The sequence below is a fragment of the Candoia aspera genome, chromosome 3 (assembly GCF_035149785.1).
Source record: "Candoia aspera isolate rCanAsp1 chromosome 3, rCanAsp1.hap2, whole genome shotgun sequence".
NCBI lineage: Eukaryota > Metazoa > Chordata > Lepidosauria > Squamata > Boidae > Candoia > Candoia aspera.
In genome coordinates this window covers 94,005,409-94,022,542 of record NC_086155.1, presented here as the reverse complement: position 1 = coordinate 94,022,542, position 17,134 = coordinate 94,005,409, and positions in this window count along the sequence as shown.

The following is a 17,134-nucleotide window of genomic DNA, read 5'->3' as shown; positions in this document are numbered from 1 at the left end:
AAAATAATAATACAGAAATAATTGCCAAACATTTTTAGAAGATAAAAATGTGACTATCAAAAGTACAATAAAGCACACAAATATACATAAATACTAGATATTTACACACTTTTGTTTTCTTGGCATTACCATTACATATATCTAGGACTATTCCAGTGTGGGGTGATTTTTCCCCCCCCTGTTAACTGGGCCTTCTGCTGCCTGAAGAGCTCTGTGAGGATTATCCTGTCAACAGGACTTCAATAAAGTTGTCCATTACTTTGTCTCTCCTCATGATGTGCACGATTAGATTTTGATCCGGGTTCTTCAAACCGGAGCAATATGTAATTACCATCCTGGCATGGGGTGGCTTCAGACACCTGAACCAGGTGGATGCTGAGGTCATAGTGGAAGAAAGAAAAGGGACACTTTTCATAGTAGTATTTTATCCCTTGAGCTCCGCTCCACGCTCTTTGGATATATCCAAACAGCAGAAAAGGAGACCAGCATAATCTGCTGTGTGTACACACTGATGCCTACTGTGCCTTGATAATGAGGCCAGCAAGTGGTTATGGGTCCTAACAGTGTCCTGGAGTACAGGTTAAGGTTCAGCAGTTGATGGATTTCTCTATCAACAGAAAAAACATTCATTAGTTGCTTTCCTTAATATGGGCTGAGGCTGGGGAAGGAGGTGAGTTTTGACAGATGGTTGGAGTGGTGGATTTAGGCATCTAGCAGCTGTTTAAAACAACAAACACCAAGAGCATTCACCAAGTGGGGTCACAAATCATCCTGTCCCAGGGTGTGTGGAAAAAGTCAGGTTTTCAACTTTTACATGTAAATGCTGCTCTAACAATTTTGAAGCTCTTCTAGCAATAGCAGGTAGACCAGATGGTAGGTCAGGACAGCTATACAGCACTGTACAGACATCCTGGTCTATCGTCTTAGAGAAGCATCATGTTTGCTATAGACCAGTGTTTCTTAAAGTGTGTCCCCCAAGACCTTCTCAAGGGTCCTTAAAATCAGAATTATTTGCCAGATATTGAAGATGTTTGCAAGAAATTCAAACAATGACACTTCTCTTAATTTTCTTGTTAAAAATATAGTTTTTTAATGAAAAAATGTTTTATTTATGTTATTATCTAATGGGTTTAATATTGTTATTTTTACATGATTCGATAAATAAATATTTTATGAATGCATCAGTTTTAATGTTTAGTGTGGTAAATATTGATAAATATAAACCATACAAACAAAAGCTGTTTTGGGGTCCTCCATAATTTTTAAAAGTGGGAGGGGGTCCTGAGAAGAAAACGTTTAAGAAACACTGCTGTAGAGCAGGGTTTCTCGACCTTGGCAACTCTAAGCTGTGTGGACTTCAACTCCCAGAATTCCCCAGCCAGCTTTGGGGAATTCTGGGAGTTGAAGTCTGCAGAGCTTAGAATTGCCAAGGTTGAGGAACCCTGAGTAGAGGATGGTAGACCAGGACCTCTTTACACTTACAAACTGCATCCCAGTGTGACCTGCCTGCCAGGACCTTTGTTTCCTCATGGACTTGACAGGAAGGTTGCTGTAAAGAGGACCCTTCTCTATCACTTCCTCTAGCAATCTCAGTGCTACTGCTTCTCTCCTGGTGCCATGTCAGTCCTTCAGCACAAATCAAAATGGACATGGAGGGGAGTCAGCAGCAACCAGGGTGGAAAGCATTTACGAACAGCGAACAAAAGAAGCTAATGGGAGCTGGGCATTCCCAGTCCCACCACATCGTCACTGCAGTTGCACCAAAGTGCCACACGTCATGCATAGCTAGCCTTGTGTTAGGAAAATATGGAAAACTCTACATCCACAAAGATAAGAAAAAAATGAAGTTAGCCAGTCTTGGATATGGCCTGAGGGTGAGATAAAGGTTGCCCCATGCAGAAGGATTTTCAAAGTATGGTTAACAAGGCCTCAGTGGCCTTCAGTTAGGCAGATGCATTGATGTACCCCTTGTCTGCTGGTCTGAGCTGCAGTCTTGAGCTGCTAGCAGGCTGCTGCCCTGCCCTTCACTTCAAGCACTGGCCAGATCAAAGCTCCGCTATGTGCCTTCTTGTAATAACAAGGCCACAATCATGCAGTCTGCCTGTTGCAGAAACAGTGAATTGTGTAGGTAAACCTTTACTTAAGTTCTTACAAGGCAGTTTTCTGCAGACCAAGCTGGATTTTTCTCTGTTGTGCTTTATGAACAGGGAAGTATAAAAACTTGGCTTTAACTTTTGCATCAGCAGACCATCAGAAATATATTTTGACTGGCATAAGAGTAGTTCAGTCAACTACTGCTCAACAATGCCATATGTGAATACGCATGCTTATTTCAGTAGCAAGAATTTCAGTAGGTTTGGTTATGAAATCAAAACTAGCTACGGTTGTTACGTTCACGCTTTTCAGATGATAGTCCTCTTTTGAAGGCCAAGGAATACCATAAGACATTTTCATGCCTGAGGATGAGTAGCAGAAGGCACCTGAATTCCACCTGCAGAAATTAGCATAACTGGTAGCTGGAACTTTCTCCTCTCTCTTCTGGTTGAAATGAACTAGCTAGCAATTCAAGGTGTAAATCTATCAGATAAGGTCATGTTGGTGATATACAAACCGAATTAAAAGCCATCAGAGCTTTCATTAATTGCCAAAATACAGATGCAAGCAGATAGCTTTTCAGAATCAGACAATGATCAAGGTTTCCGAGGAGACTCCCCTACTGGGAGAAGGGTTTAAGGTACAGAAGATTAAAGTGTAACCAAATGTTCTTCCAATCTGTCATGGTATGTGGGAATGACCTTGGGAGACAGGACGAAGAGCCACAGACTAGACAATGGTCAGATAAGAGGCAGCTGAGTCCGCAGAAGGAATGGGGGCTTGGCAGGTGTCTCAGAAGGGACCCTCCCTAGTTTTTGGAGTGTAAAAGCAAGGAGAATAAATGTACTTTCAGATTTGCAAGATTCTGTTAAAGTAACCTTACAATACAGTCAGAGCTAGTACTTCTGGGTGTGCTTCTTGTTTGGACTACCTCACAAGGCTGACACAGTCCAGGACTTCAGGCAATACCATAACTATAGGAAGCTTTTAGCTTCTGCTTGAGTACAACTGTAATGATTACCCTAGCCCAAATACTCAGACTCACAAGAGGCTGCTATATGAAATCTGATTTATTAAGGAACTAAAGGCAAATACAGAGAAAGCTGAGAATGAGCAAAAGCGCGCCAAATACAAACTTAAACCCTTGGTGCAAACGTATCCCGCCTCCCTCGTAACAGCCCCGCCCGGCACAGGTGCTAGCAATCGTCAGAGTTGCTAGCCTGGGAAAGTAACCTTGAGCGCAGTAGATAATGCAAATACATTCCAGAGCAAAGCCAAAAGATAAGTACTCCCATCCTCCCGAGAAAGATGAAACACGCATCCTGCTAATGACATGCGAAACGTTACGATGTATCAAAGACATTGAAACGGCGAACATGACATACCGCCCCCCCCAAAATATCCTTAGGGACCCGGCTTAGTGGGATAAGCAGAGTGGAAACGGGCAACCAGGACAGGAGAAGCCACATCTGATGCAGCAACCCACTCCGGATGAGGGAAATGTTTCCAACGAACTAAATATTGCAGAGTATTGCGAAGGCGTCTAGAATCCAAAATTTCTTTAACTTCAAAGTGTTGCTGACCGTCAATCATGATGGGGGTTGGAGGTGGAGGTTGGCGATGCCAGCGGTCAGAAGGAATAGTCGGTTTGAGCAAACTGCAATGAAAAACAGGGTGTAAGCACTTGAGGTTATGAGGCAAGTCAAGTTTAAAAGTCACAGGGTTAATTTGAGCGGTAATTGGGAAAGGACCCACAAATTTAGGGGCGAGTTTCTTTGAAGGTTGTGAGGACTTTATGAACTTGGTGGAAAGGTAAACCGAGTCCCCTACTTGAAACGCCGGCTGAGGAGCACGCTTCCGATCAGCATACTGTTTGTAATCCAATTGTGCCTCAGCTAGTGCCTTTTGAATCATTGGCCAGGAGTCTGCCAGTTGCGACGCCCAATCACCCGGAGTGGCCGATCCGCCTGAAGGCTGCGGTTGATCAGGGATAGGTACAAAGTCTTTGCCTTGGGCCACCCGAAATGGGGTTTGGCCGGTGCTTTGATGCACTGCATTGTTGTAAGCCACTTCGGCAAAAGGGAGGAGGTCTACCCAATTGTCCTGCTGGTAATTCACAAAAGCTCGAAGGTACTGCTCCAGAGTAGAATTTAAAGCCTCTGTGGCCCTATCCGTCTGGGGGTGCCAAGCCGTGGACAGGGCTTGCTTCGTTCCTAACAATTTGAGGAACGCCCGCCAAAATTGTGAGGTAAATTGTGTGCCCCTGTCTGAAATTAAGCGGGAAGGACATCCGTGTAGCCTGTACACGTGTACCAGAAACAGGCGGGCCAATTGACGTGCCGACGGAATGGACATGCAAGGGATGAAGTGGGCTTGTTTTGAGAAATAGTCTTTGACCACCCAAATGACAGTTTTGCGTTGACTGGGTGGTAATTCAACAATAAAGTCCATGGAGATTTCATCCCAGGGGCAAGAAGGGGCAGCCACCGGCTGCAGCAGTCCTTGGGGCTTCCCCACCTTGCGCTTAGACATCGCACAAACAGTGCAGGAGGCAATATAGTCTTTGACATCCTTATGTAATGTGGGCCACCAGAACTGCCTCCTAACAAGGTGCAAGGTTTTTACAAACCCGAAGTGACCTGCCAGTTTGTCATCGTGTGAACGTAGTAACACCTCTTTTCTGAGGCTTTCAGGGACGTAGAGGCGGTCAGATTTCCAAGCGAAGCCTCGGTCAAAAGTAAGATTGTTTTTATTTGCCAGCAACCAAGTATCAGTTTTCAGTTCTTTTAGAAACTTTTGTTGCAACTGGGAAGGAATTGACAAAGCGCTCGGCTGGGCGGCGTCCGCAGCGGGTGGCTGCTGCGCGCGCGTTTGGCTACGCGTCACAGCCTGCATACCCAATTGGGGCGCTGTCCACAGGGTGCTAACCATTTCTGGCGCTGTCCCAGAGTCCTGAGGTTGCCTTGACAACGCATCAGCCAGGAAATTCTTTTCCCCCGGAATAAACTTCAATTGAAAATTGAACCGATTAAAAAATTGAGCCCAACGGACTTGTTTCGGGCTCAGTTTTCGAGGGGTGCTAAGAGCCTCCAAATTTTTATGGTCAGTCCACACCTCAAAGGGATGATTCGCCCCTTCTAACAGATGCCGCCAAGCTTCTAATGCGGCTTTTACTGCGAATGCCTCCTTTTCCCATACATGCCAACGTCGCTCAGTCTCGGAGAACTTGCGGGACAAGTAGGCACATGGCTTGAGGCATCCTGTCCCATCTTGTTGCATCAACAATGCCCCAATGGAATAATCGGAGGCATCCGCCTGCACCACAAAAGGTTTTGAGGGATCAGGATGTTGCAAAATGGGCTCTTTGATAAAAGCTGCTTTCAGCCGCTCAAACGCCGTTTGACAAGCAGGCGTCCAGCGCAACAGCGCCCCTGGATTCTTTACTCTCCGAGTATCTCCCACACCCTTGGTTCGGAGCAGTTCTGTTAGTGGCAAGGCAATTTCAGCAAATCCCCTTATGAATAATCTGTAGTAGTTGCTGAACCCCAGGAAACTTTGAAGTTGCCTGCGGGTGCGGGGGCTTTCCCAGTCCATGATAGCCTGCACCTTGGCAGGGTCCATTTCTATGCCTTTATCTGAAATTCTATACCCCAAATAGTCAATTTGTGTCTGGTGAAATGCACATTTAGACAGTTTGGCATACAATTCTGCTGATCTGAGTTTACTCAGCACTTTTTTTACCAGAGACACATGCTCTTCCATGGTTTCAGTATAAATCAATACATCATCCAAATACACCAATACCCCTTTAAACAGATGTTCATGCAGTACTTCATTGATCAGTTGCATAAATACCCCAGGGGCCCCAGCCAAACCAAAAGGTAACACCTTATACTGGAAAGCTCCCAACGGGCAATTGAAGGCAGTTTTCCACTCATCGCCCTCCTTGATTCGTACACGATAGTAGGCTTCTCTTAAATCAAGTTTAGAGAAGATCTTTCCCTTAGCCAGATGTGACAACATGTCCTTGATCAATGGCAAGGGATATTTATTGGAAATTGAGACGGCATTTAATCCGCGGAAATCGGTACAAAGTCTCAATGTCCCGTCCTTTTTTGGGCGAAAGAGAACCGGCGCCCCCACCGGTGAATTCGCCGGCTCGATGAATCCGCGCGCCAAATTTTTGTCCACAAAGTCTCGCAACAGAGTCAGTTCCTTTTGTGTCATGGAATAAATCTTTGGCTTGGGCAATTGGGTGTTGGGCACCAGTTCAATGGCACAGTCCGTCTTTCTATGGGGGGGTAATTGGTCGGCTTCCTTCTCGCCAAACACATCAGCAAACATCCTGTACTCTGCCGGCAAGCCTTCCAGAGGAGGGGCCGGGACATGCGGAGTCGCAGCTACCGCAACCCCCACCATCTCCTCTGGGGCACCCTTCCCCTCAGTCGCTTGGTAGAACCCATCCCTAAACGTGATAGTCCGGTAAACCCAGTTTATTTGGGGATTTTGCTGAACCAACCAGGGCACCCCCAACACCACCAAGGGACCCCCTACTGGAGCCACGACAAAAGACAAACCTTCCCGATGGCTGCCCAGCTGCAAGGCTACCCGCCCTGTGAAATGGGTGACCGGTTTGCCCCCTGCCATGGACCCATCCAGCTGTGTAAAGGCGATGGGTCGCTGTAAAGGGAAAGTAGGTAGCTCCAGAGCCGCTACCACATCAGGGTGCATTAGACACCGGGAACACCCCGAATCAATCATGGCCCATACTTCTACAGTCTTGGATTGGGAGCCCAACTTCAACTTCACCGTGAGAATGCGGTAACTGCCACTCACCGATGAAGGCTCGCGCCCTTCTTCCACCACCTGCCCTGCAGCGCCCTTTAAAGCAGGTGGCTGGCGTTTCCCGCCGGCTGCAGGATTTCGGGCTCACCCTCATCCTCGTAGAACATCGCATCGTCTCCCTCGGTTTCAGCCACTGCGGCTTTCTGCTTCCTCGGCAGGGCAGGGGACTTCGTCGGTGGCTTGCCGAGCCATTCCTCTCCCTTTGCCTTCGGGCACGCCGCCACTCGATGCCCCTCTTTACCACATCTCAGACACAGGCCTTTTGCATACCGCTTCTCTCGCTCCTCATCCCAGGGTCGTTGTCCTGGTCTCCCCCCGGTGCTCGATGGGCGGCTGGGCTTCACCTCCCGCCCCGATTTGGCGGTCTTTCGATGGGCGAAGATCTCATGGGCATGCTCAGCCCTCCCCGCCAGCTGGATCCATTCGTAAAGCGTATATGGGTCGTCTCTCCCCAAGGACCAGCGCAGCACCTCTGTATTCAGGCCATCCTTGAATAGCTCGATAATGGTGGCTTGGGACCAGTCATCCACCTTCCCAGCAAGCGCTTTAAACTCCAGTGCATAATCAGCCACGGATCTTGACCCCTGCTTAAGTTCCTTCAGAGCTCGCTTTGCCCTCTCTTTCGCCAAGGGATCCTCGAAGTGTTGTCTCAATGCCCAGAGGAACTCATCGAATTTCTCCAGTTCAGGCGCTTCCGACTGGCACATCTGGACATACCAGTCTGCCGCCCTCCCTTTCAGTTTGGTGGCAATGGTGATGATCTTTGCCTTTTCCGATTGAAAAAGCGACCCCCATTCATCCATGTAGGCTTTAGCATTCGTCAGGAAAAATGAGAGTTTGGTTGGGTCCCCATCAAACTTGACAGGGAAGTCTCTCATCCCGCCCCCCGCCGGGCTGCGCCCCGCCACCGGGGCTGCAGGGGTTGGTACCTCCCGGGCTCGCGGCGGCGCGGGGCCCGGGGGCGGCCGCACCGGCGATGCTGCGATTTCCATCTGGACCGACTGGTCCCCCTCGCGCCTCTGCGCCGGCCGTCGCTGCTCCGGGGACCGCCCATGGGACGAAGGGGTTGAATGCCGCTGGCTTGATCCTTCCCGGGTTTCTCTCAACGAGGTCACATCTAGGCTCAGCTGCTTCAGTATAGTTTCTAACGAGTCCATTTTTGACTCCAGTACTCGGATACGATCCGGGGTGGGGGAGCCCTCCGTTGGCTGCACCTGCACCACGGTGGGGGATAATGGGTATCTCTGCCTCCAGGATGGGCCCCCTGCCACCGTGACATCCCCTTGGGTCTCATCCCAGGTGACCAGCTCGCCTGGAGAATTTACGGTAGTCTCCGGGGCGGTTTTCAGACCCTCGGCTTCACCCTCCGACTCGGAGCTCGCCTCTTCTAGGATGGCTGACAGCTCCCCCCCCTGGGACGGTCGGTCGGGCCGCCTCACGGTCGAGTCCGGTTCCCCTTCTTCCATCATCACGATGTCGGGTTCGATCATCGCTGGCGCTCTCCCTCACAGGGTTAGACAACTTGTCTTTTCCTGGACAGGGGCCAGCGGAGTTGGGATCTTAGATTCTCAGCTTTATGTAATGATTACCCTAGCCCAAATACTCAGACTCACAAGAGGCTGCTATATGAAATCTGATTTATTAAGGAACTAAAGGCAAATACAGAGAAAGCTGAGAATGAGCAAAAGCGCGCCAAATACAAACTTAAACCCTTGGTGCAAACGTATCCCGCCTCCCTTGTAACAGCCCCGCCCGGCACAGGTGCTAGCAATCGTCAGAGTTGCTAGCCTGGGAAAGTAACCTTGAGCGCAGTAGATAATGCAAATACATTCCAGAGCAAAGCCAAAAGATAAGTACTCCCATCCTCCCGAGAAAGATGAAACACGCATCCTGCTAATGACATGCGAAACGTTACGATGTATCAAAGACATTGAAACGGCGAACATGACAACAACTGGCATTGATCAGCCTGATTCATGGCTACTCTGGAATATACCTATATGATAACAGTGGCTGTACACTCCTCTGCCCTGCTGGATTCCTGTTCAAAATCTGAGTGAAGTGTGCCAAGGCCAAGACTTATGCCTGGACTTCTTGTGTCCAACTTCCTGAGTGCCTCATCATGATCCTCCTCCTCCCTGCCTAAGGATGTCTTCTCAGCCATGATATTTGCACATGACTGCTGGTAATGGAAAAGTGTCCATCTCACCTATCTTAGGATGGCCACACAGGTTGTCTAATACACACAATACTATCCTCTAGGAAAGGGAGGATATGCTGCTCTGAAATCATGGCTGCTTTCATCCTGCCATTTTGCTCTGCGCTGAAATCATGGCTCCCTCTGCCCAGTGGAAATGCTGGTGTAGTTGAACACCTGTGTGTCATGGTTACTGTTCCAATGTTCCTGAAAAACATCGTAACGGGTTCCCATGCCATGGGGCTGACACGAGTTGCTGTACGGGAGGGGTCTGCTCCTGTTCCTTGTACCAGGCTGCGATGTGAGGAGTGAAGAATGAGGAATGCATGTTTGGGTTATCTTGCCTTGTCAAGGACGTTTCCCGCAGACTGGCGGGAACCGTTAGGGGCACCTGCAGGGCATGGAATTGTACTGACTTTGGGGGGAAGGATTCGGAGTTGCTTGGGGATTTATTGGGAGACATCCCACGCTTTTACTATTCTCAGCTTTGCTTGTGATCCTGCATACTATTCATTATTAAATCAGATATCCATGAAAGCCCTGTGTAAGTCTGATGGTGATTTTGAATAGGCAATCATTACACTGTGCAATTCAGGTCTGCTTGAAAAATAAACAATAGTAAGAACAGCTAGGAGAGGCTATAAAACTGTCCATTAATAGTTGGCACCCAACGATAAAGTAGAGGGCTGCTCATGTTACCTACTATAGTATAGAGTGACACATTTTATTGCTATTTCAGTGACTGCAATTGCCTCCAGCAACTTATTCCGTGTTGAGTCACATTTCCCCCCCTACTTTCTGAGGGCTGCAGGGATGTGGAGGTGAGGGCAAATAAGTTGGAAATGTTTTCCCTCCCTATTTTTCCAGTTTGGAGGTTAAAAAATTAACATACAACATTTATTTTGCAGTTTGGGGAGGAAAAAAAAGCATTGCCAACAACAGATAGCAAGGTCATCCATGGAGCAGGGTAAAAAAAAAATCAAGACGGGGGTGTGATGATGAAGTCCCACCCATTTTAATGTGCACCACACAAATGTAAAAAGAGGAGGGGCTTTGATAACATAGTTGCGCCCAACATCTTGATTTTTTTTTTTACTCTCCTCCCACAGATGTCCCTGATAGTTTAGTTTCCAATTTTGGCAAGATAAATGTGATGTAGAAATACTTGGGGGCTGAAGAATTGGAGGTAGGGGGCTGCATATTGCTTACCCTGACTGATAGAAAGTATTTCCAAATGTTCAGGTAAAGAAGTAAATTAGAATATGCAAAATGTACGCAGACATCTTTTCCTACGGCTTCATTGTGTTTCTCCTTTTGGGGTGGATGTGTCAGTGTGAACTTTTATGTCAAGAAATGTAAACTTAACTTAGTTATCTGGTTCTTGTGGCTCACAAGTTGTGAGAGAGAACATACAATGGGTTCTATTTTTATACAGGTTAATGGAACTTTCTTTCTTTCTTTCTTTCTTTTTCTTTCCCTCCCTCCCTCCCTCCCTCCCTCCTTCCTTCCTTCCTTCCTTCCTTTTAAGACAGTGAAAGGGGAAGTGCAGGTCATCTGACTAAAATGCTTGATGCTGCATTGTTCAGCTATTAATGCTGAACATGAGCCTTTCCTGACAGTTTCCCTGGGAATCAAAAATGCAAAGCAGCAAAAGAAAGTGAATTGAAATGATCTGTTTCCATTTGTCTACCAACTAATGGTTGGGCTTACTTTCCAGGTATAAAGCTAGGAGAGAGCCCAGCCAGGGCTCTGTCTTCCCAGCTCCTCCTCTCTGGAATTTCCCTTCTAACCAGTTTACCAGTATGGCCACAGGTCCTAAAGACCGACTTCTTACGCATTGCAGAAACTTGCTCCTGCATGCGGAAGGCACTTACAGAGAAAGAGCTCTTTAACCACTTCCTATTCAGAAGGCATGAAAGACAACAAATGGTCTGTCGCATGCTTTTGCAGCCCAGATGCTCCACCCGAGGTACAAATGAGTGTTGAACAATTGTGGTATCTAACTACAGCATTCTGCCAGGTGTTATCTTCCCCTTCAGAGATCATTATCTTCTGAAGAGGATTGTAGAGGCCAAATGACAGGCTCCATTCTGTTCGGGCTACGTGCATTTTCACTCTCTTCCTTATCACTTAAGGGTAGAACACAGGAAGAAGACTGGTGGCACTATTTCAACTAGAGGAAGAGATAAACAAGTTTCTCCGGCTTCTTGGGGGTTAAGTTAATAGTCTGTTGGTTTTCCTGTCCTTTGTTCAATTCTAAAAATGTCCCTTGTTAGAAACTGGTTGCCAAGCATGGAACAGTTTCTTTATTGCTGAAACTGGCAATGTGCTAAGGAGCAGATGCACAATTGCTTTGCCATTCATGCCATTTACTGCTCAGCCTGCATATGTGCACGCGCGCGCGCGCGCACACACACACACAGAGTGCCCCGCCTCCCATTATGTTCTGTTTACATGGCCAAGTAATCAAATAAGTATTTCAGCTTGTGGCAAATTGGAATTGCTTCCTTTCATGTCATTATGCAATCAGGATACCAGTGAATTCTATTTGTGAGCATCACATGGAAGCCTCCCATTGTTCAGAGAAGTAGATTTCCCAGTTAGTAGCAAACTGGCTGTTATTAGTTTCGGCAGATGAGAAACCAACCAACCAGTCTGGATTATTAATCTGATATTGGCCTAACAAAGCAGTAGAGAGAGAACATCCAATACCTTCATTATCTATCACTTTTTGGAGGGAAGTATAAAACCAACCAACAAAAACTATTTACAACTTAACACTGTTTTGTTGCTGGGCCACTGATGGTGAAGCTCGTATTAGCTTTTGCATTTCTTTCCAGCAAGATACAGACCAGCAGCTATATTCTTTATCAGCAAAACTTAGGAACCTTTCCAAAGATGAAGGGATGGGTTTCATCTTTTCCACTCTTCAGCTCTTGGCAAACACACTGAAAACCCCTGTAGCTGTGAATGACAAGATGGCAAAATGGCACAGATGGATAATGTGTATCACTAAGTAAACAAGGTAGTAAGGATATGCTGAGACCGCTGAATAGTACTTGGGGACTTTCCCTGGAGCTTGAGGCAGCCAGATCTAGTATATACTGCTCACGCTCTGGAGTGAGGTCAGAAAACCATCACCACCACCACCATGAAGCTCAGCTAACATGAAGAAAAGTGCAAATGGCACTTTTCAGTGGAGTAAGATAATTTGTTTCTAAACACCAACTGATCCTGGATATCTATAGTTGCCATTGTCCCATTCATTTCCTACAGTTTTGCTGTTTTTTTAAAAATGTGGAATTAGCTCAGAGACTAAAAGAGAACAAGCATTTTTGATTTCCTAACCTACACAGGAACTCTTTAGTTGCATTCTCACAACAAGCTTAATCTGGATTTACCCATCTTTTTAATTTACACAAATTACATTTTATCACAAATTAACCAAACTTGGCTGAGTTTGCACAATACACTAAGTCACCAAAAAGAAAAAGAAAATATATCAGGGTCGACTGTAAGCAAACTTAACATGGTGGTGGTGGGGCAGAACTCATAGAAAGGATGGAGGTTTCAAATCTCTTTTTCTAGAAGCCCTCTGGGTCTTCATAACATAGCTCTGCCTTCTATTCCTTGGGAAAGAGCAGTGTTTCTCAACCTTGGGAACTTTAAGATGTGTGGACTTCAACTACCAGAATTCCCCAGCCAGCTATGCTGGTTGAAGAATTCTGGGAGTTGAAGTCCACACTAAGAAGTTCCCAAGGTTGAGAAACACTGTTCTAGAGTCCCCCTCCCCACCTCCTCCTCCTCACACTTGGCATATCAGCGGGCTCCCCTATCCTGTGTTTCTCTCTCCAATTACTAGGTCAAATACTAGGAAAAAATATTACAGTGTCATCTCCCACTGGTATAGCACTGAGGCACGGGACTATGAGTATCAGCCCTTTCTCCCATGGAGACAAACCAATCTCATAGGGTATAGGAAAAATTAAACTTTATTAGAAGAAAAGCATTTTAATAAATCAAAATATTTGATTTTGATTATGTTATTTTAAATAATAAAATATGTATTATTATCTTATTTTCTTTTAAATATCAAAATGCAAATATTCCAAGTTAAGGGGAAAAAAAGCTTCTTGAACCTGCCCAAGTTACAACTAGCACCTTGGTGGGTTTTTTTTAAAGTAAAATGTAAAATAAAATGTAATGCTCCACTCAGAACACAAATTGCTAATTTTACTGCTTTGAGTGGATTTTACAAACCTGCAGCTTATCATGGAAAAACAATGAGATAAAGTCAGTAAAACTACAGGACACAATCCAACAACCTTGGCTATGATATGCTATCCTCCAGCTTATACAAAGATAAAGATTAAAGATTAAAAATAAATATTAAAGATTTAATCAGCATACACATACAAAAAAAATAAGAAAAGGTCTTATTGCAGAATCCTAGCTAAATATTTCCCTGTTTCTAAGGAAATAAACAAAATTCGTGAAACAGGTGTTCTGTCAGGGCAGCCACGCTCTGAATAAGACACAGACTCACTTAGAAGGTCTAAGGATTTCTGGTTTTATTAGAACGGTGTGCGTGCAAAGAGAAAGACGGGAATCCTTATGTGGTGACAGGGTGCACTGTTTATACTTTGCTGGTGGACGTTGTGCTTCTCTACCCTCGGGCCAGGACCGGATGGGTGCTTGAGACTGCGATGCGTCAGCTGATGGGCGATCCCGGCGATCTCCTTTGTCCCCCTGTCTTCGTCCGGACCGGGTGCGTCCCCTGAAGGTGTTTCCCCGATCTTCCGATAGGCGTTAAGTCCTGTCTGATGGGCGCTCCCATTATGTTGGATATTCCTCTGTGGACATGCGTGCCTGAGGGAGGTGTGAATGCATCCCCAGGGGGAATGGGACAGCGTTCCCCCTATCTCTTTATGGGTGCCAAGTCTGGTCTGAAGGGCTTATCTATTGTGTTGGGGGTTCCCTTCTGGATATGGGTGCTTGAGTGATTTAGGGATTATGCTTATCCCTTCCTCTTACCTAATGTGCATGTACCCCGTTGTGATGCACATATGCCTTGCAACGGGGAACATGACATGTTCTCCCTTATTCCCTTTTACCTGGAGTGCCTTTTTTCTTGGAAATTCTAATTAGTTAATTCTGAGAATGTGTGGATATGTTCATTCCTATTGTTTCCCGTCTGGTCCCCCCCACCCTTGTTTCAGACGAGCCTCCAATTCCTCAACTGGCAAAGAAGGAGGGGCTCAGTTAATTTTTCTACTTGATGCAGAGCATTCAATTACGAAGATGTCTGAGATAAGTGAATGTGTATTCAGAATCCAGGCTGGCATGCAACTGACAATTTGGAGCACTTTAAACTCAGGTTGGCTTCACAAGCATATTGTATGCATGTACCTGTCCGTTCTTTACCTTCAAAGAGTGTGTTGTGTGAACACAGTCACTGTATGTTCCTGGATTTATAAAAAAATCCAAGTTTTTATCCTAAGCAGCAGTTCCCCCTAAAACCAGATGCTATGTCTTTTTGCAGCTAATGAACAAGCCATCTTGTCCACCCATTGTAGCACAATGACCCAGTTCTGCAGGAAGTAATTCACTCCTTCTCCATATTAGCAAGTTTTTAAGTGAGCCTGATAAAAAAGAGCACACCTACAGGGGGGTTCTTCTGTCTTTTTTGAGAAAGTTGTAAAAGCAAAGAAAGGTTATACCAACACCAGTGGGCATGTGAGGTTGTGGGTATGAGTGTTTGTGGGTTTGCGTTGCTATTGTTTTAACCCAGAAAACTTTCCAAAGCAAATTTCGGTGTGTTGCGTTGAGAAAAATATCACGGGTTTCACCTAATGTGTCAACTAAAGAATTGCTGGGATTTTGCATTTACATTTTATCTTGCAGAACAACACTTCTACTCAATGTTGTCTCTCATGGCTTCTGTCAGTAGCTCCTACCACATCCTGTTTGATTCTTGGAATTTTTTTTTTGGTATTTTTTTGAATAAAGCACTGAGAGCTGCTTTATTCTGTTGTTCAGTTATTACAATGGGGCTACCAGATCTGGGAAGTAAAATTCAGGTGACCAATAGATGGCAGCAACCACTGATGGTTTCTGCCCATCCTACTAGATCTGGCAGGATGGACATTCTCTGGGTCCCCTTGGTGTTGCCTGGTGGGGCCTTAGAAGCAGGCTTTCACTGTCACAGTGCCTGCCTTATGGAACAGCCTCCGTTGGAGATACAGAGACCTCAACTTTGTTGGACTTCAGGAAAGCAGTGAAGACCTGGCTTTTCTCCCAGGCACTGGGGCCATGATGTTTATATTGCTGGCAGAGGGTGGTTGGTGGATGGGTGCAAGTTTATCGGGGCCTCAATGTTGTTTATTGTTTTAAACATTTAAAACAATATTTTATTGTATTGTGTTTTTATTTTGTTCAGCACCCAGAGTTCCTTGGAAGGAAGGAAGGAAGGAAGGAAGGAAGGAAGGAAGGAAGGAAGGAAGGAAGGAAGGAAGGAAGGAAGGAAGGTGCTAGTGCTGGTTTGGATGTTTGCGACCCTGATAGCTCTATGTAGGTGGAATGGAAAATACAGAGGCTGAAAACTGCTGGGACCTTAAGGGAATAAGACACTTCTTTTCTTCTAACACTAGAGGTCATTATTAAAGAAGAACTGAGAATGTATTAATTGGAATTTGTGATGCTGCCAATCATCACAGGAAGGAAAGAGGAAAGGTCTCCCTCCCAAGATAGGAACTTGATGCCACCTGTTTCCTGGGAACAGTGGGTAGAAAAACTAGGAAGAGGGTGGGCCTACCCAATTGGGTTGTCCTGCATTCCAGTGAGTGGCCTGACCGATGTGAACAAGGATGTGTCCCTGAAGCAGAAGGTTTTTATGCTATTTTCTGGATAAGATGCTGGCCTTAGTTTTTAAGACATAGTGAGTGTAGGTTAATCTATATGGCAACTTATCCTAAGTATGATGCGTGCTAGGTTCTGGGTAACCATTTCAGAGTGGAAGGAAAAATGAAAATTTGGAAGTAGGCTGAAGCCAGAGAGGCATGCACAAACAAGGATAATAGACAAAAGCTTAGAAATGAGAAAGTAAAGTCTGGAATAGCAGCAGCCATGTAAGGCCTGCAGAGACAAATGTCAGATTCCTGGAGAAGTTCAGTGAAACTTATGGAGACCCAAAGGGAATAAATCAGAAGCCAGAAAACCTATATAGAGATAGCATAGTCTTCTTGTGACAAAAATCAACCTATAAAATGGGCAAGATAGAAAAGAACACTGAGAAAGTGGGAAAATAAAACTGTAAAGGCGAGCAATATATTACTATTATTATTATTATTATTATTATTATTATTATTATTATTAACAGCAATAACTTGTTCTAGACAATCTGTTTTTTATTATATATTTTTAAAAGAATATACAAAATAGATAATACAAATGCAAGTATAAATTTAAAAGAATATAAAGAATATTTAATACAAATAATCCAATATAAGCAGTGAAATATGGTGGATAGCCAACAATTCATATCCATTTTCTAATCAAAATATGTTCCCATTAAACTTTAAACTAAAGGTACTTTCTTAACACAATTCAAATAATTAAAGAAGGGAAACTATAGGTGATAAACAGTACATTAAGACAATGCTGTAGTTTATATGTCAAGTTGTCATATAAATTCTAAAACCTGAATTTTGGATATGGCACAATTCCACACATAAAATTGTAATCTAGAAGTGAGCTGGCCATCATTCTGCATCCTCCATTACAGACTGTAGTGGCAATCATGTAACTGAGGGACACAGCAAAGGTTGTAAATGCGGGCATTGGTCATAAAGTTATTTTTTTCAGCACCATTGTAACTTTGAACCGTCAGTCAGTAGATGAGGACTACCTGTACCAGACTTGGGCTGTAAAACTCTTATATGGCCACTAGATGGCAATAATGAGTTAAATTTTTCTGTATCTCTGGCTACCATTCTGATT